The following is a 24234-nucleotide window of genomic DNA, read 5'->3' as shown; positions in this document are numbered from 1 at the left end:
AGGCGGGAACCCTCACAACATTTAAGAAGCATTTAGATGAGCACTTGAAATGCTGTAACATACAAGGCTACGGAGCAAGTGTTCAATGACCGGCACAGATACAATGGGATTCTTTCTAGACTGTAAAACTATATAAGGTCAGGAGCTCTACAGATTTGAGACCGGGGGGGATGGGGGGAATCAGGATGAAAAAAATGTCTTAAGAGATGGAGACAGTGGAATTTTACCACCCCGAGGCTCGCAGAATGGAATTCTCCATTGGCCTTGTACGGGATGTTCCGAGCCTCGCCCAAGCGAGGTCATAAAATCCAGGCTAGTGTGTTGTTTAGTGTCAAGTCATAACAAGAATGTACAGAGAGGGAAGCACTGTGCAGAGCCCTGGTTAGGCCTGTATGGAGTGCCACACCTCAGGAAAGACACGCCTGATTTGCAGAGCGTGCAACGCAACTTAGCCAGAATGATACGAGGGCTCAAAGGGTTAATTCACGGGAACAGGCCATCCAGTCTCTGGTTGTCTTGATTAGAGGGGATCAAGAGATTATTTAATTAGGTAGCGAGAAACCCCGTTTGCGATCTTGTGGAGTCCGTGGACCACGTCTATGTCCAATGTTATAAGCTGCACTCACTTTTTAGATACCTCAAAAACCTTCACTGATGTTTTGTTTGCATTTCAGTCCCAACCTGCTGATCTACGGGCACCCGGTGCAGAGTGGGGGGGGGGTGGGGGGGGGGAGGGGGGATGGAAGGTGGAAGATGGAGGACCACCTCGTGAACCTGCTCCTGGGCCTGGCCAGATGCGCTATTGACAATTCCAGGCAGCAGGCCACCGAAGGGGGTCATTTGACCCGACTGTCTGCCCCTCTACCGTGGCTACGTTCGTAGCCAGGGTGTCTCTGCAGAGGGGGCATGCGGAGTCCGTGGGCACCGTCGACTTCTTCCGTGCCCGCTGGGCACCGCAGGGTCTGGGGTGTATCATTGGCCCCTTCAACCACGTTTTGATTTGACATTTTAAGTTTCCTTTCTGCTTTTTTTTTGTTTCGGGCGGTTCCCTTCTTTTTGGAGGCTGCCCTTCTTGCTTTGTCCCTGAGTTTGTTTGATTTAGTTCAATTGATTTACCAAAAAGGTCGAGAGAAGCTATTTCCCCTGGTCACGGAGGGGGCTGGGGAGGTGGGAGGGAGTCCTGGAGAAGGGGAGGGGGCAACTTTAAAATGAGCACCAGGTTGTTCAGAGGTGATGTCAGAAAAACACCTCTCCCCCCGCCCCCCCTCCCCCTCCCAAAAAAGCTGCTAGTCTGAGGGCCGACTGAGCAATTCGAAACAGATTGATAGATTTTCCTCTGGGTGAGAGTGTTGAGGGATACAGAACCCAGGGCGGAATGGAAGGCAAATAGAATTAAAGTACTGATCAGTCCGGATTTAATACGATGGCAGGACAGGCTAGGCTGGGGAGTGGCTGAATGGCCCCCTCTCACTAATGTTCCGAAGGGGACAACTGAGGAAAGGGCCCGAGGAACAAGGAGGGATTTTGAATCAAATGCAAAGGAGCTCCTCCTCGTGCAGGGGCACCCAGCCCTGCCCTTGGCAGGGCCAGATTTCCCTTAACACAGGTCAATAGACCAGGGCCAGAAAGATCCCACCCTTTACTCTCTCATGGGATGTAGGCCAGCATTTGACACCCATCGGGGTGGCACATTGGTTAGCACTGCTGCCTCACAGAGCCAGGGGCCCCGGTTCGATTCCCGGCTTGTCTGTGCGGAGTTTGCACGTTATCCCCGTGTCTGTGTGGGTTTCCTCCGGGTGCTCCACTTTCCTCCCACAGTCCAGAGATGTGCCGGTTAGATGGATTGACCGTGCTAAGTTGCCCCTTAGTGTCAGGGGGACTAGCTAGGGTAATTGCATGGCATTATGGGGATAGGGCCTGGGTGGGATTGCGGTTGGTGCAGACTCGATGGGCTGAATGGCCTCCTTCTGCACTGTAGGATTCTATGATCCCTAATTGCCTCTTGAACCGAGGACATTTCGGAGGGGCAGTTAAGAGTCAACCACATTCCTGTGGGAGTCTGGATCAGACCTGGTGAGGACGGCAGATTTCCTTCCCTAAAGGGACATTAGTGAACCAGATGTTTTTTTTTTAAAACAATAATCGATGGTCACCATCACAGAGACAAGTTTTAAAATTCCAGATGAATTAATTGAATTTAAATTCTATGCCATGGTGGGATTTGAACCCGTGTCCCTCCATAGCTTTAGTCTGGGCCTTGGGATTACAGTCCAGTGATATTACCACTACGCCATCATGTCTCCCTTACAGCACTGGCAAACTACCAGGACATTACCCCTCCATTCTGTTCAGGTGTAGCCTGCATAGGCCCCATCACCCCGTGAACCAGTATCAACATACCAGCAATCGATCACCCTCCCTTCTGCACTATCTCTCCAGTCACTCTCTATCCTCCTATTTCTATCCTTATCGACACATGGCGCCAGGACTAATCCAGAGATTCTCAAAAATCTCTTTCCCAGTTCCCCAAATTCTGCCTATGGGACCTCATCACCTACCTTCTCAGAAGGCTGAAGAAATTTGCCATGTCCACGATGACTAACTTTTACACATGCACGAAAGAAAGCATTCTTTCTGGTTGTATCACAGCTTGATGTGGAGATGCCGGCGTTGGACTGGGGTAAACACAGTAAGAAGTTTAACAACACCAGGTTAAAGTCCAACAGGTTTATTTGGTAGCAAAAGCCACACAAGCTTTCGGAGCTGCAAGCCCTTTCTTCAGGTGAGTGGGAATTATGTTCACAAACAGAGCATATAAAGACACAAACTCAATTTACATGAATAATGGTTGGAATGCGAATACTTACAACTAATCAAGTCTTTAAGAAACAAAACAATGTGAGTGGAGAGAGCATCAAGACAGGCTAAAAAGATGTGTATTGTCTCCAGACAAGACAGCCAGTGAAACTCTGTGGGGGTTACAGATAGTGTGACATGAACCCAATATCCCGGTTGAGGCCGGTTGATAGCCAAGTTCCGCACACACGAGGACGGCCTCAACCGGGATATTGGGTTCATGTCACACTATCTGTAACCCCCACAGAGTTTCACTGGCTGTCTTGTCTGGAGACAATACACATCTTTTTAGCCTGTCTTGATGCTCTCTCCACTCACATTGTTTTGTTTCTTAAAGACTTGATTAGTTGTAAGTATTCGCATTCCAACCATTATTCATGTAAATTGAGTCTGTGTCTTTATATGCTCTGTGAACATAATTCCCACTCACCTGAAGAAGGGGCTAAGAGCTCCGAAAGCTTGTGTGGCTTTTGCTACCAAATAAACCTGTTGGACTTTAACCTGGTGTTGTTAAACTTTTTACTGTATCACAGCTTGGTACGGCTCCTGCTCTGCCCAAGACCGCAAGAACCTACAAAGGGTCATGAACGAAGCCCAATCCATCACTCAAACCAGCCTCCCATCCATTGACTCTGTCTACACTTCCCGCTGCCTCAGCAAAGCAGCCAACATAATCAAGGACCCCACGCACCCCGGACATTCTCTTTTCCACCTTCTTCCATCGGGAAAAAGATACAAAAGTCTGAGGTCACGTACCAACCGACTCAAGAACAGCTTCCTCCCTGCTGCCATTAGACTTTTGAATGGACCTACCTTATATTAAGTTGATCTTTCTCTACACCTGAGCTATGACTGTAACACTGCATTCTGTTCCCTCTCCTTTCTTTCTCCCCTATGTACTCTATGAACAGTATTTATTGTCTGTCTAGCGTGCAAGTAGCAATACTTTTCACTGTGTGCCGGGTTGCATGTGACAATAATAAATCAAATCAAATCTAATCTGGAGATTCTCCATTTCTTTCCCAGCTCCCAAAATTCTGTCTACAGGACCTCATCCACCCTCGCCTATGAATCATAGAATCCCGACACTGCAGAAGGAGGCCATTTGGCCCATCAAGTCTACACTGACAACAATCCCACCTCGATCCTATCCCCGTAACCCCACATATTTACCCTGCTAATCCCTCTAACCTACACATCCCAAGACACTAAGGGGCAATTTAGCATGGCCAATGCACCTAACCCGCACATCTTTGGAGTGTGGGAGGAAACCGGAGCACTCGGAGGGAACCCACGCAGACACGAGGAGAAACTCCACACAGACATTGACCCAAGCCGGGAATCGAACCCGGGTCCCTGGCGCTGTGAGACAGCAGTGCTAACCACTGTGCCACCATGCCGGTATGGTGTTGCTACCAAGACTGAGCGACACCCCAGGGGTGAGAGCCAAAAATAGCCAACTTCACAAACCTGCAGCCTGGGTGCCAGTTACAAAACTTTATTGGGGTTGGGGCATGCGTACAGTTCAAAGGATGCAGAATTTGTGAAATCCGAAGTGCTGGTGTGCAATTGTTAAACCGTTTATATAGAATTGATACAAAAATCATACATATACATTAAAAAAACTGAACAAACAACATAGATTGTACAAAACTGCTTACGCAAGGGCAGCCAGTAATTAAAGATTTTTTAAAAACCACACACACACACACACAAAACAGCCTGTTGATCAGGGTGTGGCTTTGATACAAAAATAACATCATCCAGTGATGCTGTTCAAGGTCAGTTGCAGATATTCCACATCTGGACCAGGCGATGCAGAATCTGTGGCCGCTGCTGGAATATCGGAAAGTAATCCAAATCAAATAACACAGCTGGAATGTTACCGCCCTGCCCGCCACGGGAATTGGAGCGGGCGAGGGGGGTGGATCATGGAAATGTCTGTTGGCCTTGGGCAGGATTCTATGGTTTCGGGACGAGCGAGGCCATAAATCCCACCCAGTGACTTCCAACCGCAAATGGATACCGATTGTCCACCGCTCTTCCCAACTTGAATCCGAGGATAGCTGAGGAGGATGTGGGCATCGCTAGCGAGGCCTGCATTTATTGCCAATCCATAATTGCCCTTGTTCAGAGGGGCATTGCTGTGAGTCTGGAGCCACATGTAGGCCAGACCGGATAAGGACAGCGGATTTCCTTCCCTAAAGAGACATTAGTGAACCAGATGGGGGTTTTTAACGACAACCGACAATGGTTTCATCTAACGATGAACAATTTCAGATTTTTTATTGAATTCAAATTTCACCATCTGCTGTGGCGGGATTCGAACCCGGGTCCCCAGAGGAATTACCCTGGGTCTCTAAGATTACCAGTCCAGCGATATTACCACTACGCCACCATTCTCCCCCTGAATCCGAAATATTTTTGGATGCCTCTCACCAAGCATCCTGAAAAAACCCCCTCTCATGTTACTGTGCTGGCTTCCACTTAGACACGTGGGTTGGAAGGGGAATTAATATTCTTGGAACAGCGACCCCCTGCACCCCCCCCCCCCCCACCTCCTCCTCCCCCGCCCCCCACCCGCACAGCTTACCGACACATAGACACACACACACATGCACACAGCACACAAACACAGCCATTACCATGGCAACCGGCCTCCTCTGGGGGCCTGAGGTCTTGCAGAATTCACAAAAATCCAGCACGTAAAGCTATAAAAAAGGTAGATGATGTGGGAAATTCCTTACAGCGCTCATTTTGTCTTTGTTTTTGGAAAAACCACGCAAAAATTCCTTCCTGGGGGTTGGGTACAAACATGCTCAAAGTCTGTCTGGCTCCTCCTGGCAAGGTAACTTGAGGCCTAGTCGGCCTACTCTAGAGTTTTGTTTAATCCTGAGAGAGAAATGTCTGGCGGCGGAAACGGGCCGTGTTTGTGTCCAGTCAGTGGTTTGTTCGAGAAGAATCGGTTGCTAAGGTTCCACCGAATGAAACATGGGAGGAACAGGTAGGGCTGTTTGTTTCTTCTTTCCCCCTTTGTCGCAGGGTCCTTGGCAGCTTATACAAGAGCGAAAAGCAGAGCTTGGCAGCAATTCCAAAGATGACAGCCGTGTCAACGGGCTGGTAGGTCGTGTTCATCACCTACAGTTTTCGTCTGCAGAGAATTAAGAGAACAAAAAGGCACAACTGTTACTGGGCCGCAGGACTGTGCAGTCGGGGAATGTCTTTGAGGGAGAGTGGGAAGGAGGCTGGCAGGAGAACCGAGATGGGCAGAAGGGTGAAGACTGCCTTCAGCAATCCCATCTCAGTACTCCTGGTCCGGGATGCGACTTCAATGTTTCAAGCGTTTTCCAATTTTTATTCCCATTTCTTACCCCTCTCTTACACTCTTCAAGGCTGCCGGGCTAGCACCACAGAAATTTAATTCCGGAGCAAATGTTTTCTTCCGGGTTTCTGCTCACTCCTCAGAGTGGGACCAGGAAAATGGGAAACAATTCAGCTCGGCATAGGCAAAGTCAGAGACGGGCCTCGAACCCTCAGCCTTCCACTGACAAGACTCTTCCCTGTATCTTTATGGATGATGTGCAGAATAAAGCTCCCTCTCCACTGCCCCCATTAAACACTCCCAGGACAGGTACAGCATGGGTTTGATACAGAGTAAAGCTCCCTGTACACTGTCCCCATCAAACACTCCCAGGACAGGTACAGCACAGGGTTATATACAGAGTAAAGCTCCCTCTACACTGCCCCCATTAAACACTCCCAGGACAGGTACAGCACGGGGTTAGATACAGAGTAAAGCTCCCTCTACACTGTCCCCATCAAACACAATAAGAGTTTTAACAACACCAGGTTAAAGTCCAACAGGTTTATTTGGTAGCAAATGCCATTAGCTTTCGGAGTGCTGCTCCTTCGTCAGATGGAGTGGAAATCCAATAAAACACTCCCTGGACAGGTACAGCACAGGGTTAGATATAGATCCCTCGACCCTCTTCCCTTACTGGGGAGTTGCGCCTGATGTTAAAAGGAGGCTGCAGATTGAGGTCCCCCTTCCCGCCCCAAGACCGGGACACAGTTTATTTTTGGTGTCCCCCCCCGCCACATCCTGAAGAATTCTCACACCAGCCTGGGAATTGAAGCTGGGCGGGCAATGGGGAAAGGGGCGAGGAAGCTGGCCTAGACCTTGCCCGTCCCTGCATAAAACTGCGGACAGGTTTGGGTGGGCAGGAACCCAGCGGGAGATCCGTGTGAGAGACTTTACCCTCACCAATCCTGCCCACCGCCCACAATCTTCAAATCCGCTGGCGAGGTGTGAGTCAGACTGGGAGTGACCCGGGACACATCAGGATCGGTCGCCGCTGCTTTCTGCAGGCTGGAACGAGTCTAGGCCGCTCTGTCCTCCTCCGTGTGGGATTCACCCCATAACCCCCTCCCTGCATCCCTCACATCCCCACACTAGCCCCCCACCACAATTCCATGCCACCCAGACACACTCCCCTCATTCCCTCACATGCCTACATAAAACCCCCTCACAACTCCCCACCGCCCACACACACTCCCCTCACTGCATCCCTCACATCCCCACACCAACCGTCCTCACCACAACTCCCCACCCCCACACACACGCCCCTCCCCAGACCCCCCACATTAACCTTGACACACACATTCTCCTAACCCGACTCTGTACCCTCCTCCATACAGCCACTCCCCACCCCCACTCCGTCCCTCACCCCAGACCCCCGCATGCAGCCACTCCCCGCCCCCACTCTCACACCCCAACACCAAACTCCCACTCTTCCCCCTCACTAACTCCCACTCTTTCCCCTCACAAACTCCCACTCTTCCCCCTTACAAACTCTCACTCTTCCCCCTCACCTAACTCCCACTCTTCCCCCTCACTAACTCCCACTCTTCCCCCTCACTAACTCCCCCTCTTTCCCTCACTAACTCCCACTCTACCTCCTCACAAACTCCCCCTCTTTCCCTCACTAACTCCCTCTCTTCCCCGTCACTAACTCCCCCACTTCCCCCTCACTAACTCCTCCACTTCCCCCTCACTAACTCCGCCACTTCCCCCTCACTAACTCCCCCACTTCCCCCTCACTAACTCCCCCACTTCCCCCTCACTAACTCCCCCACTTCCCCCTCACTAACTCCCACTCTTCCCCCTCACTAACTCCCCCACTTCCCTCTCACTAACTCCCCACTTCCCCCTCACTAACTCCCCCACTTCCCCCTCACTAACCCCCGCTCTTCCCTCTCACTAACTCCCACTCTTTCCCTCTCTAACTCCCACTCTTTCCCTCTCTAACTCCCACTCTTTCCCTCCCTAACTCCCACTCTATCCCTCCCTAACTCCCACTCTTTCCCTCCCTAACTCCCACTCTTGCCCTCTCTAACTCCCCCACTTTCCCCTCACTAAATTAAGAGAGAAATCAGGAGGGCAAAAAGGGGACACGAGATTGTTTTGGCCGATAAGGCAAAGGAGAATCCAAAGAGCTTCTACAAATACATAAAGGGCAAAAGAGTAACAAGGGAGAGAGTAGGGCCTCTTAAGGATCAACAAGGTAATCTATGTGCGGATCCACAAGAGATGGGTGAGATCCTAAATGAATATTTCTCATCAGTATTTACTGTTGAGAAAAGCATGGATGTTAGGGAACTTGGGGAATTAAATATTGAGGTCTTATTACAGAGAAGGAGGTGCTGGAAGTCTTAAAGCGCATCAAGGTAGATAAATCCCCGGGACCTGATGAAGTATATCCCAGGACATTGTGGGAGGCGAGGGAGGAAATTGCAGGTCCCCTAGCCGAGATATTTGAATCATCGATAGTCACAGGTGAGGTGCCTGAAGATTGGAGAGTGGCAAATGTTGTGCCTTTGTTTAAAAAGGGCTGCAGGGAAAAGCCTGGGAACTACAGGCCAGTGAGCCTCACATCTGTGGTGGGTAAATTGTTGGAAGGTATTTTAAGAGACAGGATCTACAGGCATTTAGAGATGCAAGGACTGATTAGGGACAGTCAGCATGGCTTTGTGAGTGGAAAATCATGTCTCACAAATTTAAGTGAGTTTTTTGAAGGGGTAACCAAGAAATCACATGAGGGCGGAGCAGTTGATGTTGTCGACATGGACTTTAGCAAGGCCTTTGACAAAGTACGAGGTATCTAAATGGATACAAAATTGGCTTCTTGACAGAATGTGGAGATGCCGGCGTTGGACTGGGGTGAACACAGTAAGATGCGGTGTCAATGGTAGTCATGATGTGGAGATGCTGGCGTTGGACTGGGGTGAAAAGCCAGAGGGTGGTTGTAGAGAGTTGTTTTTCAAACTGGAGGCCTGTGACCAGCGGTGTGCCTCAGGGATCAGTGTTGGGTCCACTGTTATTTGTCATTTATATTAATGATTTGGATGAGAATATAGGGGGCATGGTTAGTAAGTTTGCAGATGACACCAAGATTGGTGGCATGGTGGACAGTGAGGAAGGTTATCTCCAATTGCAGCGGGATCTTGATCAATTGGGCCAGTGGGCTGACGAATGGCAGATGGAGTTTAATTTAGACAAATGCGAAGTAATGCATTTTGGTAGATTGAACCAGGGCAGGACTTACTCAGTTAATGGTAGGGCGTTGGGGAGAGTTCCAGAACAAAGAGATCGCGGGGTACATGTTCATAGCTCCTTGAAAGTGGAGTCACAGGTGGACAGAGTGGTGAAGAAGGCATTCAGCATGCTTGGTTTCATTGGTCAGAACATTGAATACAGGAGTTGAGACGTCTTGTTGAAGTTGTTCAAGACATTGGTAAGGCCACACTTGGAATACTATGTGCAATTCTGGTCACCCTATTATAGAAAGGACATTATTAAACTAGAACGAGTGCAGAAAAGATTTACTAGGATGCTACCGGCACTTGATGGATTGAGTTATAAGGAGAGGCTGAATAGACTGGGACTTTTTTCTCTGGAGCGTAGGAGGCTGGGGGGTGACCTGATAGAGGTCTATAAAATAATGAGGGGCATAGACAAGGTAGATAGTCAATATCTTTTCCAAAGGTCGGGGAGTCTAAAACTAGAGGGCATAGGTTTAAGGCGAGAGGGGAGAGATACAAAAGTGTCCAGAGGGGCAATTTTTTCACACAGAGGGTGGTGAGTGTCTGGAACAAGCTGCCAGAGGTAGTAGTAGAGGCGGGTACAATTTTATCTTTTAAAAAGCATTTAGATAGTTACGTGGATATGATGGGTATAGAGGGATATGGGACAAATGTGGACAATTGGGATTAGTTTAGGGGTTTAAAAAAAAATAAGGGTGGCATGGACAAGTTGTGCCGAAGGACCTGTTTCCATGCTGTAAACCTCTATGACTCTATGAAAACTCCCACTTTTTCCCTCTCTAACTCCCACTCTTTCCCGCTCTAACTCCCACTCTTTCCCTCTCTAACTCCCACTCTTTCCCTCTCTAACTCCCACTCTTTCCCTCTCTAACTCCCACTCTTTCCCCTCACTAACTCCCCCACTCCCCCCTCACTAACTCCCACTCTTTCCCTCACCATCTTTCCCTCTCTAACTATCCCACTTCCCCCTCACTAACTCCCACTCTTTCCCCTCACTAACTCCCACTCTTTCCCTCACTAACTCCCACTCATCCCCCTCACATACTCCCCCTCTTTCCCTCGCTAACTCCCCCACTTCCCCCTCACTAACTCCCACTCTTCCCCCCACTAACTCCCACTCTTTCCCTCACTAACTCCCACTCTTTCCCCCACTAACTCCCACTCTTTCCCCTCACTAACTCCCACTCTTTCCCTCACTAACTCCCACTCTTTCCCTCACTAACTCCCACTCTTTCCCTCACTAACTCCCACTCTTTTCCCCTCTAACTCCCACTCTTTCCACCACTAACTCCCACTCTTTCCCCCACTAACTCCCACTCTTTCCTCTCACCGACTCCCACTCTTTCCCCCACCAACTCCCACTCCAGGCTGTGTTCAGGGCCTCCTGACTGAATTGGACCTGGAGGTTTACCTACGAAACGTGGTTTCCTGCGGATTGCCGTGCCCACCGTGGATGTTTTGTCCACGCCGAGGCGACGGGCCAGGGCCTGCTCCTCCACCTCCTCCTCCTCCTCAGCCTCTCGGGTCTGGGATGGCTCCTCCTCTTGGTCTGGGCCCAGCTCGGCCAGTAAGGTTAGCTCGGAGGGATACTCGAACGTAGACTCCAGCTCGCAGTCGTTAAAGGAGATCGTCAGCTGAAATGCAGGGAAAGAACACAAGCAGGTAAGGAAGGTGCCATGTCACGAACCCAGACCAGACTGTCCCCAGACCAGACTGCCCCCGAGACTGTCCCCAGACCAGACTGCCCCCAGACTGCCCCCAGACCAGACTGTCCCCAGACTGCCCCCAGACCAGACTGTCCCCGAGACTGTCCCCAGACCAGACTGTCCCCGAGACTGTCCCCAGACCAGACTGCCCCCGAGACTGTCCCCAGACCAGACTGTCCCCGAGACTGTCCCCAGACCAGACTGCCCCCGAGACTGTCCCCAGACCAGACTGCCCCTGAGACTGTCCCCAGACCAGACTGTCCCCAGACTGCCCCCAGACCAGACTGTCCCCAGACTGCCCCTAGACCAGACTGTCCCCAGACTGCCCCCAGACCAGACTGTCCCCAGACTGCCCCCAGACCAGACTGTCCCCAGACCAGACTGTCCGCGAGACTGTCCCCAGACCAGACTGTCCCCGAGACTGTCCCCAGACCAGACTGCCCCCGAGACTGTCCCCAGACCAGACTGCCCCCGAGACTGTCCCCAGACCAGACTGCCCCCGAGACTGTCCCCAGACCAGACTGTCCCCAGACTGCCCCCAGACCAGACTGTCCCCAGACTGCCCCCAGACCAGACTGTCCCCAGACTGCCCCCAGACCAGACTGTCCCCAGACTGCCCCCAGACCAGACTGTCCCCAGACCAGACTGTCCGCGAGACTGTCCCCAGACCAGACTGTCCCCGAGACTGTCCCCAGACCAGACTGCCCCCGAGACTGTCCCCAGACCAGACTGTCCCCGAGACTGTCCCCAGACCAGACTACCCCCGAGACTGTCCCCAGACCAGACTGCCCCCGAGACTGTCCCCAGACCAGACTGCCCCCGGGACTGTCCCCAGACCAGACTGCCCCCGAGACTGTCCCCAGACTGCCCCCAGACCAGACTGTCCCCAGACTGCCCCCAGACCAGACTGCCCCCAGACCAGACTACTCCCCAGGTAGTCCCCAGACCAGACTGCCCCCAGACCAGACTGCCCCCGAGACTGTCCCCAGACCAGACTGCTCCCAGACTGTCCCCAGACCAGACTGCCCCCAAGACTGTCCCCAGACTGCCCCCAGACCAGACTGTCCCCAGACTGCCCCTGAGGCTGTCCCCAGACCAGACTGTCCCCAGACTGCCCTCCCTGATCAGACTGCCTCCAGACCAGAGTGTTCCCAGACCAGACTGCTCCCCAGGCTGTCCCCAGACTAGATGCTCCAAACTGCCCTCCCTGATCAGATTGCACCCAGACTGTCCCCGGACCAGTCTGGTGTGGATTTAAGCCACTCTGTCCTCAGCATGGGATTCACCCCCACTATCCCCTCCCCTGCATTCCCTCATATCCAACACTGTCCCAAGACCAGACTGCCCTGGAATGTCCCCAGACTAGACTGCTTCCAAACTGTCTCCAAACTGTCCTCAGACCGCTCCCAGACCTTCCTCATAGAGCCCCCCAGACTGCCCCCAGACCATATTCAGACCATATCCAGACCGTCCCCAGACTGTCCCTGGACCATTTCCAGACTGTCCCTGATTGGCCCCAAACCGTTTCCAGACTGCCCCCAGACTATATCCAGACTGTCCCCTGACTGCCCCCTGACTGTCCCCAGTCTGTCCCAGACCAGCCCCAGACTGTCCCCAAACCGCCCCCAGTCTGCTGCCTGACTGTCCCAGCCCAGACAACACCCAGATTGATCCAGCCCAGAACAGAATGTTCCTGAACTGTCCCAGCAACAACAACTTGCATTTAAGTAACGCCTTTACCACAAAGCGCTTCACAGAAGCAACATTTAAATGGGTCACATAGGGAAATATTGGGGCAGATGATCACAATACATGGTGTAGAAGGCATAGAAACAGGCCCTTCGGCCCAATGTATTAATGCTGGCATTGACTCTCTACTCAAACCACCTCCCATCTTTTCTCATCTGAATTTACCAACATGATTCTCTATCTCCGTCTCCCTGTTATGCAGCTCGAACTCGCTCTGAAACGTATCTATTGTGTTCACCTCCATCACTCTCTGTGATGACGAATTCCACATTCTCATCACACTGCTATTAAAGAAGTTTCTTCTGAATTTCCTGTAAGATTTCTTGGTGACTTGCTGTCTCGAGTTACACTCTCCCCTGACAAAAGGAAACATTTTCTCTATATCATTCTATCAAAACCTGCCACAGATTTCCATTAGGTCATTCCTCAGCCTCCTATTTTCAAGAGAATAGAGACCCAGCCTGCAAATCCTTTTATAGAATTTCAAAGAATCTCTACAGTGCAGAAGGAGGCCATTCGGCCCATCGAGTCTGCATCGGCCACAATCCCACCCATGCCCTATTCCTGTAACCCCACTTATTTACCTTGCTAATCCCCCTGACACGAAGGGTCAATTTACCATGGCCAATCTCCCTAACCAGCACACTTTTGGATTGTGGGAGGAAACGGGAGCATCCGGAGGAAACCCACGCAGACACGGAGAGAATGTGAAAACTCCACACAGACAGTGACCCAAGCAGAATTCGAACTCGAGTCCCTGGCGCTGTGAGGCAGCAGTGCTAACCACTGTGCCGCCCTCCTGATATATATACCCACTCAATTCCAGTAGCATCCTCATGAACCTTCTCTGCGCTCTCTCCAGTGTCTGTCCATCGTTAATGTGGCACCCAGGACTCCTCTGGGCTGGTCAGGTAGGCAGAGCAGTGGCAAATGGAATCCAACCCGGAAAAGTGTGAGGTAATGCACTTGGGGAGGGCTAACAAGGCAAAGGATTCCACTATGAATGGTAGGACCCTGGAAAGTACTGAGGATCAGAGGGATCTTGGAGTGCATGTCCACAAATCCCTGAAGGTGGCAGGGCAGTAGATAAGGTGGTTAAGATGGCATATGGGATACTTGCATTTATTAGCCGTGGCATAGAATACAAGAGCAGGGAGGTTATGCTAGAACTGTATAAAACGCTAGTTAGACCACAACTGGAGTATACTACATGCAGTTCAGGTCACCACATTATAGGAAGGATGAGTTGCACTGAAGAGGGTGCAGAGGAGATTCACCAGGATGCTGCCTGGGCTGGAGGGTCTGAGCTATCAGGAAAGATTGGATAGGCTGGACAAGTTGGGCCGAAGGGCCTGTTTCCATGCTGTAAACCTCTATGACTATGACTCTATGGCTGGGGCTGTTTTCCTTAGTGCAGCAAAGGTTGAAAGGGGAATAGATAGAGGTGTATAAAATGATGAGGGCATAGATAGGGTGGATAGGAAAGTACCTTTTCCATTAGTTGATGGGTCTATAATTAGGGGGAATTGATTTAAAGTAAGAAGTAGACGGCTGAGGGGAGTTGAGGAGAAACATTTTCACCCAGAGGGTGATGGGAGTCTGGAACTTACTGTCTGAAAGGGTGGATGAGTCAGAAACTCATAACATTTCGGAAGTCTTTAGATATTCCAGGGTTCTGGACCAAGCACTGGAAAATGGGATTAGTGCAGTCAGACCTTTGTTGACCAGCCTGAACATGATGGGCCGAGTGTCCTCCTTCTTTGCTGTAAACAATATGAGTCTATGCACACGGTACTTGAAAATGTGGTCTAAACAAGGTTCAATAGATGTTTAGCCTAACTTCCCTACGTTTAAATCCATCCCTCTGGAAATAAAGTCAAGGGTTTGCTCGTCCATGGGTGGCAGGGTGGCACAGTGGTCAACACTGCTGCCTCACAGTGCCAGGGTTCGATTCCAGACACGGGTAGCCGTCTGTGCGGAGTGTGCACATTCTCCCCGTGTCTGCGTGGGTTTCCTCCGGGAGCTCCGGTTTCCTCCCACACTTCAAAGATGTGTGGGTTAGGCAGATTGGCCATTATCAATTGTCCCTTAGTGACCAAAGATATGTAGGTTAGGTGGATTGGCCATGGTAAATTGCCCCTTATTAGTGACTGAAGATGTGTAAGTTAGGGAGATTAGTTGGGTAAATACACAGTGTTGCCCGAGGAGGAAAATGTTTAAAATAAACATCTTTACTCAGTGAAGTCCCTGCAGTAAATGAAGCAATCTTCCGCACATCAGGAAAAACCTGCCCTGATCTTGTTGAGCAGGTATACAACTGGGAAAGAGACATGTACGAGTGGGAGACCTTTTTTACACAGAAATCTGTAGCACAGAATAGGACATTCAGCCCAGCTGAACAATACTGTTTTTATTCCCCACCCAATCCTCCTCCCACATCACTCAATCAACATATTCTACTTTCTCTTTTGTGTGTGTAACTAACTCACCCTTATTCATAACTACGGCATTCGGTTCTCCCACTCCTTGTGGTAGCAAGCTGCCCACACTCATAGAATCCCATAGAATCCCTATAGTGCAGAAGGAGACCATTCGGCCCATCAAGTCTGCACTAACCACAATCCCATCCATGTGTGGGGTTATTCCTCTAACCCCACACATTTACCCTGCTAATCCCCCTGACATAAGGATCAATTTAGCACGGCCAAACAGCCTAACCCACACATCTTTGGACTGTGGGAGGAAACCGGAGCACCCGGAGGAAATCCAGGCAGACACAGGGAGAACATGCAAACTCCACACAGGCAGTCACCCGAGTCCGGTATTGAACCCGGGTCCCTGGCGCTGTGAGGCAGCAGTGCTAACCACTGTGCCACCCCATCTCAATGTTCTTTCTCCCAAATCACTGCTAGATTTACCATCTTATGTTGCTGCCCCTTCGTCTTGGACTCACACATTATATTTTATGTATCTATTCTTTTCATGGGATGTGGGAGTCACTGGCAAGGCCAGCGTTGTTGCCCTAATTGCCCTGGCACAGTGGTTGGCACTGCTGCCTTGCAGTGCCAGCGACCCAGGTTCAATTCTGTCCTCGGGTGACTGACTGTGTGGAGTTCGCACATTCTCCCCATGTCTGCGTGGGTTTCCTCTGGGTGCTCCAGTGTCCTCCCACGCTCGAAAGACATGTGGGTTAGGTTGATTGGCCATGGTAAATTGACCATTAGTGTCAGGGGTACTAGCAGGGTGAATACATGGGGTTACGGGGATAGGGCCTGGGTGGGATTGTTGTCAGTGCAGCTTGATGGGCCAAATGGCCTCCCTCTGCACTGTAAGGATTCTATGATTCTAAATGGATTGCTAGAGCCATTTCAGAGGGGCAGTTAACAGCCAACCACATTGCTGTAGACCTGGAGTCACACATTGGCCTTCCCAGGTTGTTGCCTGGCCTGGAGCGTTTCAGCTATGAAGAGAGGCTGGTTGGGCTGGGGTTGTTCTTCTTAGAGCAGATGAGGCTGAGGAGGGACCTGATTGAGGTGTACAGAATTATGAGGGACATACATAGGGTGGACAGGAAGAAACTTTTCCCCTTTGTAGAGGGGTCAATAACTAGGGGGCATAGATTTAAGGTCAGGGGCAGAAGATTTTGCAGGGATTTGAGGAAAAACTTTTTTCACCCAGTGGGTGGTGGGAATCTGGAACTCATTGCCTGAAAGGGTGGTCGAGGCGGGAACCCTTAGAACATTTAAGAAGCATTTAGATGACCACTTGAAACACCATAGCATACAAGGCTTTGGAGAAAGTGCTGGAAAATGGGACTAGAATAGATAGGTATTGACAGCCAGCACAAATACGATGGGCTGAAGGGCCACTTTCCATGCTGTAAAACTCTATGATCAGTTAAGGACGGCAGATTTCCTTTCCTAAAAGGGACATCAGTGAAGCAGATGGGTTTTTTTTAAAACTACAATTGATGATAGTTTCATGGTCACCACTACTGAGACTAGCTTACTATTCCAGATTTATTAACTGAATTCAAATTCTGGTGGGATTTGAACCCATGTCCCCAGAGCATTAGCCTGGGTTGGTGCTGGATTACCGTAGCAACACCACTACACCACCACCTCCCCCCATGGTAAGAGGTGGCCTGTGTCTTATCATGGACAAAGATGGTAGTATCTCCTTCAAGGTGCAGGGCAAAGCTAGACTACTAATGAGTGCTTTATGTCAGTGTTCATTAAGGAAGGGGATGCTGTGGAAGTGGGGATGGCCAAGGTACTGGATACGGCGAAAATTAAATAGGAAAGATGTCAAATTTGAATCAGTGGGACCCATATCCCCAGAGCATTAGTGTGGTCTGCTGGCTTATTCATCCAGTGACATCACAATGCCACTGTCTCCCTCTATGAATGGTAACTTCACTACATCCATCCTGTCAAGCCCTTTCATACTCTTGAAGACATCTGTGAACTCATCCCTCAATCTTCCCTTTCTTAGAGAAAGGAGTATTTTCTGACAATTGTGATCTCTCAGATCTGGCGCCATCCTTTTACAGAGGGAACAGAAGGAATAGGAGCAGGAGTAGGCCATTCGGCCCCTCAAGCCTGCTCCGCCATTCAGTGAGACCATGGCCTTAACTCCATTTTCCTGTCCGTAACCCACGATTCCCCTGTAGGTGAAAAATTTGTCCGATTCGGCCTTGAGTACATCCAACGGCGCAGCTTCCGCTGTTCATAGAATCACAGAATCCTGGAGTGCAGAAGGAGGCCATTTGGCCCATCACATTTGCACCAACCACAATCCACCCAGGCCCTATCCCCATAACCCCATGTACTTACCCTAGCTAGTCCCGCTGACACTATGGGGCAATTTAGAATAGCCAATCCACCTAACCCGCACATCTTTGGATTGTGGGAGGAAACCGGAGCACCCGGAGCTGTGAGGGAGCAGTGCTAAACACTGTGTCACTGTGCAATATCTGGCTAGAGAATTCTAAAGATTCATAATACTCTGACAGACAAAATTCCTGGACATTCTCTCTTCCAACTTCTTTCGTTGAGAAAAAGATACAAAAGTCTGAGGTTACATTCCAAACGACTCAAGAACAGCTTCTTCCCTGCTGCCATCAGACTTTTGAATGGATTTACCTTGCATTAAGTTGATCTTTCTCTACACCCTAGCTATGACTGTAACACTACATTCTGCACTCTCTCCCTTCCTTCTCTATGAATGGTATGCTTTGTCTGTATAGCGCACAAGAAACAATACTTTTCACTGTATGTTAATACATGTGACAATAATAAATCAAATCAAATCAAAATCTTCTCAGCATCTACCTTCAGGATCTACATTTCTATTATATCTATATCTATATTTCTTCAACAGTCTAGTGAATACAGGCCCAGTTGCCTCAAGCTCTCCTCATAGCACGGGCAGCATGCTGGCACAGTGGTTAGCACTGCTGCCTCACAGCGCCAGGGACCCGGGTTTGATTCCAGCCTCGGGTCACTGTCTGTGCGGAGTTTGCACATTTTGCCCGGGTGCTCCGGTTCCTCCCTCATTCCAAAGATGTGCAGGTTAGGTGGATTGGCCATGCTCAATTGCCCCCTTAGTGTCCCAAGATGTGTAGGTTAGATGGATTAGTAATGGTAAATGTGTGGGGCTGCGGGAATAGGGTGGGGGAGAGGGTCTGGGTAAGTTTCTCTGTCAGAGAGTCGGTACAGACTCGATGGGCCAAATGGCCACTTCTGCACTGTAGGGATATTAGGTTTCTATTCTATGATTCTGAGACAATTGTGCTAAGCTGGGGATTAGTCCACTGTACTTCCTCTCTGACAGGTTTCAGATTCCTTCCATAAAGAGACTAAAACTGTGCACGATACTCCAGATGTGGCCTCACCAGCCCTTTACACAACTTCAGCAAGACATCTTTGCTCTTATACTCAAACCCCCTCGCGATGAAGGCCAAAATACCATTTGCCTTCCTAACTGCTTGAGTGACCCATGAATAGGCACCTTCCTCACAACTCATATTCCCAGCTAGCTTTGCATCATCAGCAAGTTTGAGAATGTTACCTTTGCTCCCCACATCCAATCATTGATATGGATTGTGAACAGTTGTGGCCCCTTCACTGCTCCTTCTGGTACCCCACAGAAACAGCTTGGCAAATAAACATAGGATCAGGCGCCCCTCGAGCCTGCCCTGCCATTCAACAAGATCGTAGCTGATCAGATTGTAACCTCAACCCCACATTCCTGCCTACCCCCCGATAACCTTTAACCCCTCGTTAATCAAGAATCTACCTCGCTCTGCCTTAGAAATATTCAAAGACTTCCATTGCCTTTTGAGGAAGAGAATTCCAGAGACTTATCACCCTCTGAGAGAAAATGTTTCTCCCCATTTTTAAACTGGAACCCGAGACCCGTTTACCCCTCTCCTGCTTTCCCTCTGTCAGATCAGAAATCCCAGCAATCCACTCACTGTACAGTTGAAGAACTGTATTCCACATTTGTCAGTAAATCTATTAACTTTTAGATATATGGTGACAAGAACAACGCACAATAGGCCATGGAAACCGAGAAACAGGAGGAGGCCATTTGGTCCTTCGAGCTGGCTCCGCCATTCATTATGGGTGGCGCACGGTGGCACAGTGGTTAGCACTGCTGCCTCACAGCGCCAGGGACCCAGGTTCAATTCTCGGCTTGAGTGACTGTCTGTATGGGGTTTGCACATTCTCCCCATGTCTGCGTGGGTTTCCTCCGGGTGCTCTGGTTTCCTCCCACTGTCCAAAGATGTGCAGGTTAGGTTGATTGGTCATGGTAAAGTGACCCTAGTGTTAGCGGGGGAAAGATGTGGGGTTACGGGAATAGGGATTGTGGTTGGTGCAGACTCGATGGGCCGAATGGCCTCCTCCTGCACTGTAGGGATTCTATGATTGTGATCATGGCTGATCATCAAATTCAATATCCTGACCCCATCTTCCCCCATATCCTTTGATCCCCTTTGCCCCAAGAGCTATATCTAAATCCTTCTTGAAAATGTTCAATGTTTTGGCCTCAACTGCTTTCTGTAGTAGTGAATTCCACAGGTTCACCACTCTCTGGGTGAAGAAATGTCTCCTCATCTCAGTCCTAAACGGTCTAACCCGTATCTTCAGGCTGTGACCCCTGGTTCTGGACTTCCCCACCATCGGGAACATCCTTCCTGATCTACCCTGTCTAGACCTGTTAGAATTTTATAGGTTTCTATGGGATACACACCCCTCCCCCCCCCTCATTCTTCTGAACTCCAGCGAATACAATCCTAACCGACTCCTCAATCTAGCTTCATACGCCAGTCCTGCCATCCCAGGAATCGGTCTGGTAAACTCCGCTGCACTCTCCTCGAACTCACCTGATGAAGGAGCAGCGCTCCAAAACCCAGTGATTCCAAATAAACCTGTTGGACTTTAACCTGGTGTTGTGAGCCTTCTTACTCTGCCCACCCCAGTCCAACGCCGGCATCTCCAAATCACCTCTAGAGCAAGAACAAGGCTTAGTCCCATTATGTGAGACCCCAACAGGATTGGAAATTGGGGCGGACGGCGACCGGGAACACAGGTTGAGGGGTGGGGGAGAATGGGGGGGCAGGGGGTACAAGATGGAGGATAACGGCTGGGACTATAACATTGATTAAACGAAGTGTTCAGAATTCTGAGCTGCTTTGATAAGAGTAGATTGCGGCAGGAAGGTTGGTTACCAGAGGACGCAGGTTTAAGACGACTGGTTAAAGATTCACGGGAGGGAGAGGGAAATTGTCTGAAGCAGTGAGTGGCGATGATCGGGATGGCGCTGCCTGGAAGGATACTGGAAGCAGACTCATTGAGGACTTTTGAAAAGCCTCAGCAGCCATTTCCACCAGTGGGGAGAGTTAAGTTTGCAAACTGTCCACCGACATGTGACTATCTGCAACCCACAGAGTATCACTTCCTCGCCACAGCTCGCTGGATGATTCACTGTGACAAAAGGCAGTAAATGCAATGGTTACTCTGGCAGCAGAAATCGGGTCCATTCTCTCCACCCCAGCACCGTAACAGGAGCAAATACAACGTCACAAGGTCCATCACAGTAACGATTGTCAAAACAGAATTTCATAGCACGCCACAGGACGAAGGATCGGACAACCATAGAATAGGACCATAAGGGGTGGCACGGTGGCACAATAGTTAGCACTGCTGCCTCACAGCGCCAGGAAACCGGGTTCAATTCCCGGCATGGGTCACTGCCTGTGTGGAGTCTGCACATTCTCCCCATGGGAGTCTTCCAGGTGCTCCGGTTTCCTCCCATAGTCCGAAAGACCTGCTGGTTAGGTGCATTGGCCATGCTAAATTCTTCCTCGGTGTACCCGAACACCTGGAGTGTGGTGACTAGGGGATTTTCACAGTAACTTCATTGCACGGTTACTGTAAGCCTACTTGTGACACTAATAAAAAAAACTTTAAACTTGAAAATGTTAAACTTTAGGATCCTTACAGAGCAGAAGGAGGCCATTCGGCCCATCGAGTCTGCACCGACTCTCTGAAAGACCACATTACACAGGCCCACACACCCCCACCCACGGCCTTAACCCCATAATCCTGTGCATTTACCATGGCCAATCCACCCGACCTGCACATCTTTGGACTTGGTCAAGGAGGGAGGTTTTAAGGACCATCTTCCAGGAGGAAAGCAAGGTTGAGAGAGAAGTGGCAAGCTTAGGAAAAGATTTCCAGAGCTTCGAGCCCGAGGCAACGGTCACCATTGGCGCAGCGTGGGAGGGTGGTGGGGCTGGAATGGCGGGGGGGGGGCTGTGGATACAGAGATGCGGGATGGGAGAGACTGTCGGAAGGAATTGAAAGCAAGCCTATGGGATAGACACCACTCCCTCCTGACCCCACCATCCTCCACTCTGGGCTGCACCAGAGTGGTGGGGCCTTGAGTCATGAGCTTCTGGGTATGGGTATGGCACGAACAAGGGCAAACTGGGCCTATTTAAAATGTCCGGGGCTCATTAAGAGCACGGGACAACTGAGGGAGGGGAGATGAGGTCGGGAGCTTGGAGGCCCTTGGACTGAAGGAGATCGAGTAGGAGCCCGGGCATCATCCTTCATTGTCAACGCAGTGAGGTCATCGTGCGAATGTGTCACCAGGCAAAGTTCTCGCCCACAAGCCAGAAAGGGCAATGAAAAAATAAAAAAGCTGCATTCCTATCCTCCAGCTCATTACCAAATGGAGAAATGCCGAACAACACTGTTCCAGACCGATGAATCATCTCCTCTGTTTTTTACAATGTTCACTCAAACTTACAGATTCAAATCGAGTCACAAAACAGTAACAGGATTGGAGATGGGTTGGGTGGGGGGGGAGGCAGAAGGAGGCCATTCAGAACATCGTGCCTGGACTGGCTCTGTGACAGAGCAATCCAGTAAGTCCCACTGCCCCTCCCTGCTCTTTCCCCCACAGCCCTGTCTCCTCTTTTTTTTAAACTTTCGCTTCAAGTATCTATCCAATTTGGAAGGTGCTTATCAAGTCAGCTTTCACCTCCCTTTGGGACAGCGGAACAGCTCGCCGCAGGAAAGCAATCGCCCTCGTCTTTCCTTCGAGTTTATTTATTTTTGACCAATCACTGTGGGTAGCACAGTGGTTGGTGCTGCTGCCTCACAGCGCCAGGGACCCGGGTTCGATTCCCAGCTTGGGTCACTGTCTGTGTGGAGTTTGCACGTTCTCCCCGTGTCTGCGTGGGTTTCTTCCGGGTGCTCCGGTTTCCTCCCACTGTCCAAAGATACGCCGGTTAGGTGCATTGGCCATGCTAAATTGCCTTTAGTGTCCCAAGATATGTAGGTTAGGTGGATTGGCCATGATCAACGTGTGGGGTTACGGGGATAGGGCAGGGGAGTGGGCATAGGTAGAGTGCTCTTTCAGAGGTGCGGTGTAGTCTCGTTGGGCCAAATGGCTTCCTTCTGCACTGTAGGGATTTTATGATTCTTCTATGAATAAGCCTGCGTCCTCTGATTACCAACCCTCAGGCCAATGGAAACGCTATTTCCCCCCCGGGGTACTCCAGTAAAAATCTCTCACAAGGCTGAGCACCTCGATTCTCACATTTTAAAAAAAGGCACAGTGGCACAGTGATTAGCACTACTGCCTCACAGCGCCAGGGACCCGGGGTTGATTCCCGGCTTGGGTCACTGTCTGTGCGGAGTCTGCACATTCTCCTTGTGACTGCATGGGTTTCCTCCGGGTGCTCCGGTTTCCTCCCACACTCCAAAGATGTGCAGGTTAGTGGATTGGCCATGCTAAATTGCCCCTTAGTGTCAGGGGCACTAGCTAGGTTTCATGCATGGGGTTATTGGGGTAGCACCTGGGTGGGATTGTGGTCGGTGCAGACGCGATGGGCCGAATGGTCTCCTTCTGCACTGTAGGGATTCTATGATTAAATTCCCCCTTCATTCTAAAAACAACCCAGGCTTTTCCAACGTTGATATCTGATCCCATTCCAGTGAGCCTCCTAACTGCACTGCCAAATGACACTGAGGGCTGTTTAGAGTGCTCATTATACGGGGGGAGGGGACTCAACTCTTTTTGGGCGATCGGTGGAACATTTTCTGATTTGTGTTTCTCAGTCAGTCTCAGGGCTGGTGATCACTCGCACGCAACAATGAAACGACTGCTGTTTCCAAAGGAAATCCCCTCCCCGCAAGCAGCCACTTCCCCACTCCACCACCTCTGGTGCAGTTAGTCTCTTGGGTTACAGTGGAGAGTAACCGGGGGCAGCTCCCTGTACCCCGCAGCTTGCCACCACTTGAAGACCGAGAGATGCTTTGCATCCGTCCAAACTAGGATTGTGTAGGGAAAGGGGGCTGGTCACTTGCTGCCTGAGGTCTGTCAATCGGGTGGCACAGTGGTTAGCACTGCTGCCTTGCAGTGCCAGGGACCCGGGTTCAATTCTGGCCTCAGGTCACCGACCACAATCCCACCCAGGCCCCACTCCCGCAACCCCACATATTTACCCCACTAATCCCCTGACACTAAGTGGCAATTTAGCATGGCCAATCCACCTAACCCGCACATCTTTGGACTGTGGGAGGAAACCGGAGCACCCGGAGGAAACCCATGCAGACACGGGGAGAACGTGCAAACTCCACACAGACAGTGACCCGAGGCCGGAATTGAACCCGGGTCCCTGGCGCTGTGAGGCAGCAGTGCTAACCACTGTGCCACCCATTGAAAGAGACTGACCTGTATTGCACTTTACAGAAGGTCAAACTTGAACTGCTAGGTAACCTTTAAAAAACTTATGAATCAT

The 24234-nt window shown here is 50.4% G+C and overlaps 1 long non-coding RNA gene across 1 annotated transcript; it reads right to left on the bottom strand.

The window, feature by feature from the left end:
* Window positions 1-4338: 4338 nt before the first annotated feature.
* Window positions 4339-11095, bottom strand: LOC144496903 (uncharacterized). The gene is made up of 2 exons (XR_013498466.1): window positions 10871-11095; window positions 4339-6007 (listed from the first exon to the last, which is right to left on the bottom strand). It is a non-coding gene; the product is annotated as an uncharacterized LOC144496903 (long non-coding RNA).
* Window positions 11096-24234: the final 13139 nt, after the last annotated feature.

The sequence above is a fragment of the Mustelus asterias genome, chromosome 8, assembly GCF_964213995.1.
Source record: "Mustelus asterias chromosome 8, sMusAst1.hap1.1, whole genome shotgun sequence".
Taxonomy (NCBI): domain Eukaryota; kingdom Metazoa; phylum Chordata; class Chondrichthyes; order Carcharhiniformes; family Triakidae; genus Mustelus; species Mustelus asterias.
Note: the sequence above shows the minus strand (reverse complement) of the source record. Positions and strands in the feature narration are given on the sequence as shown.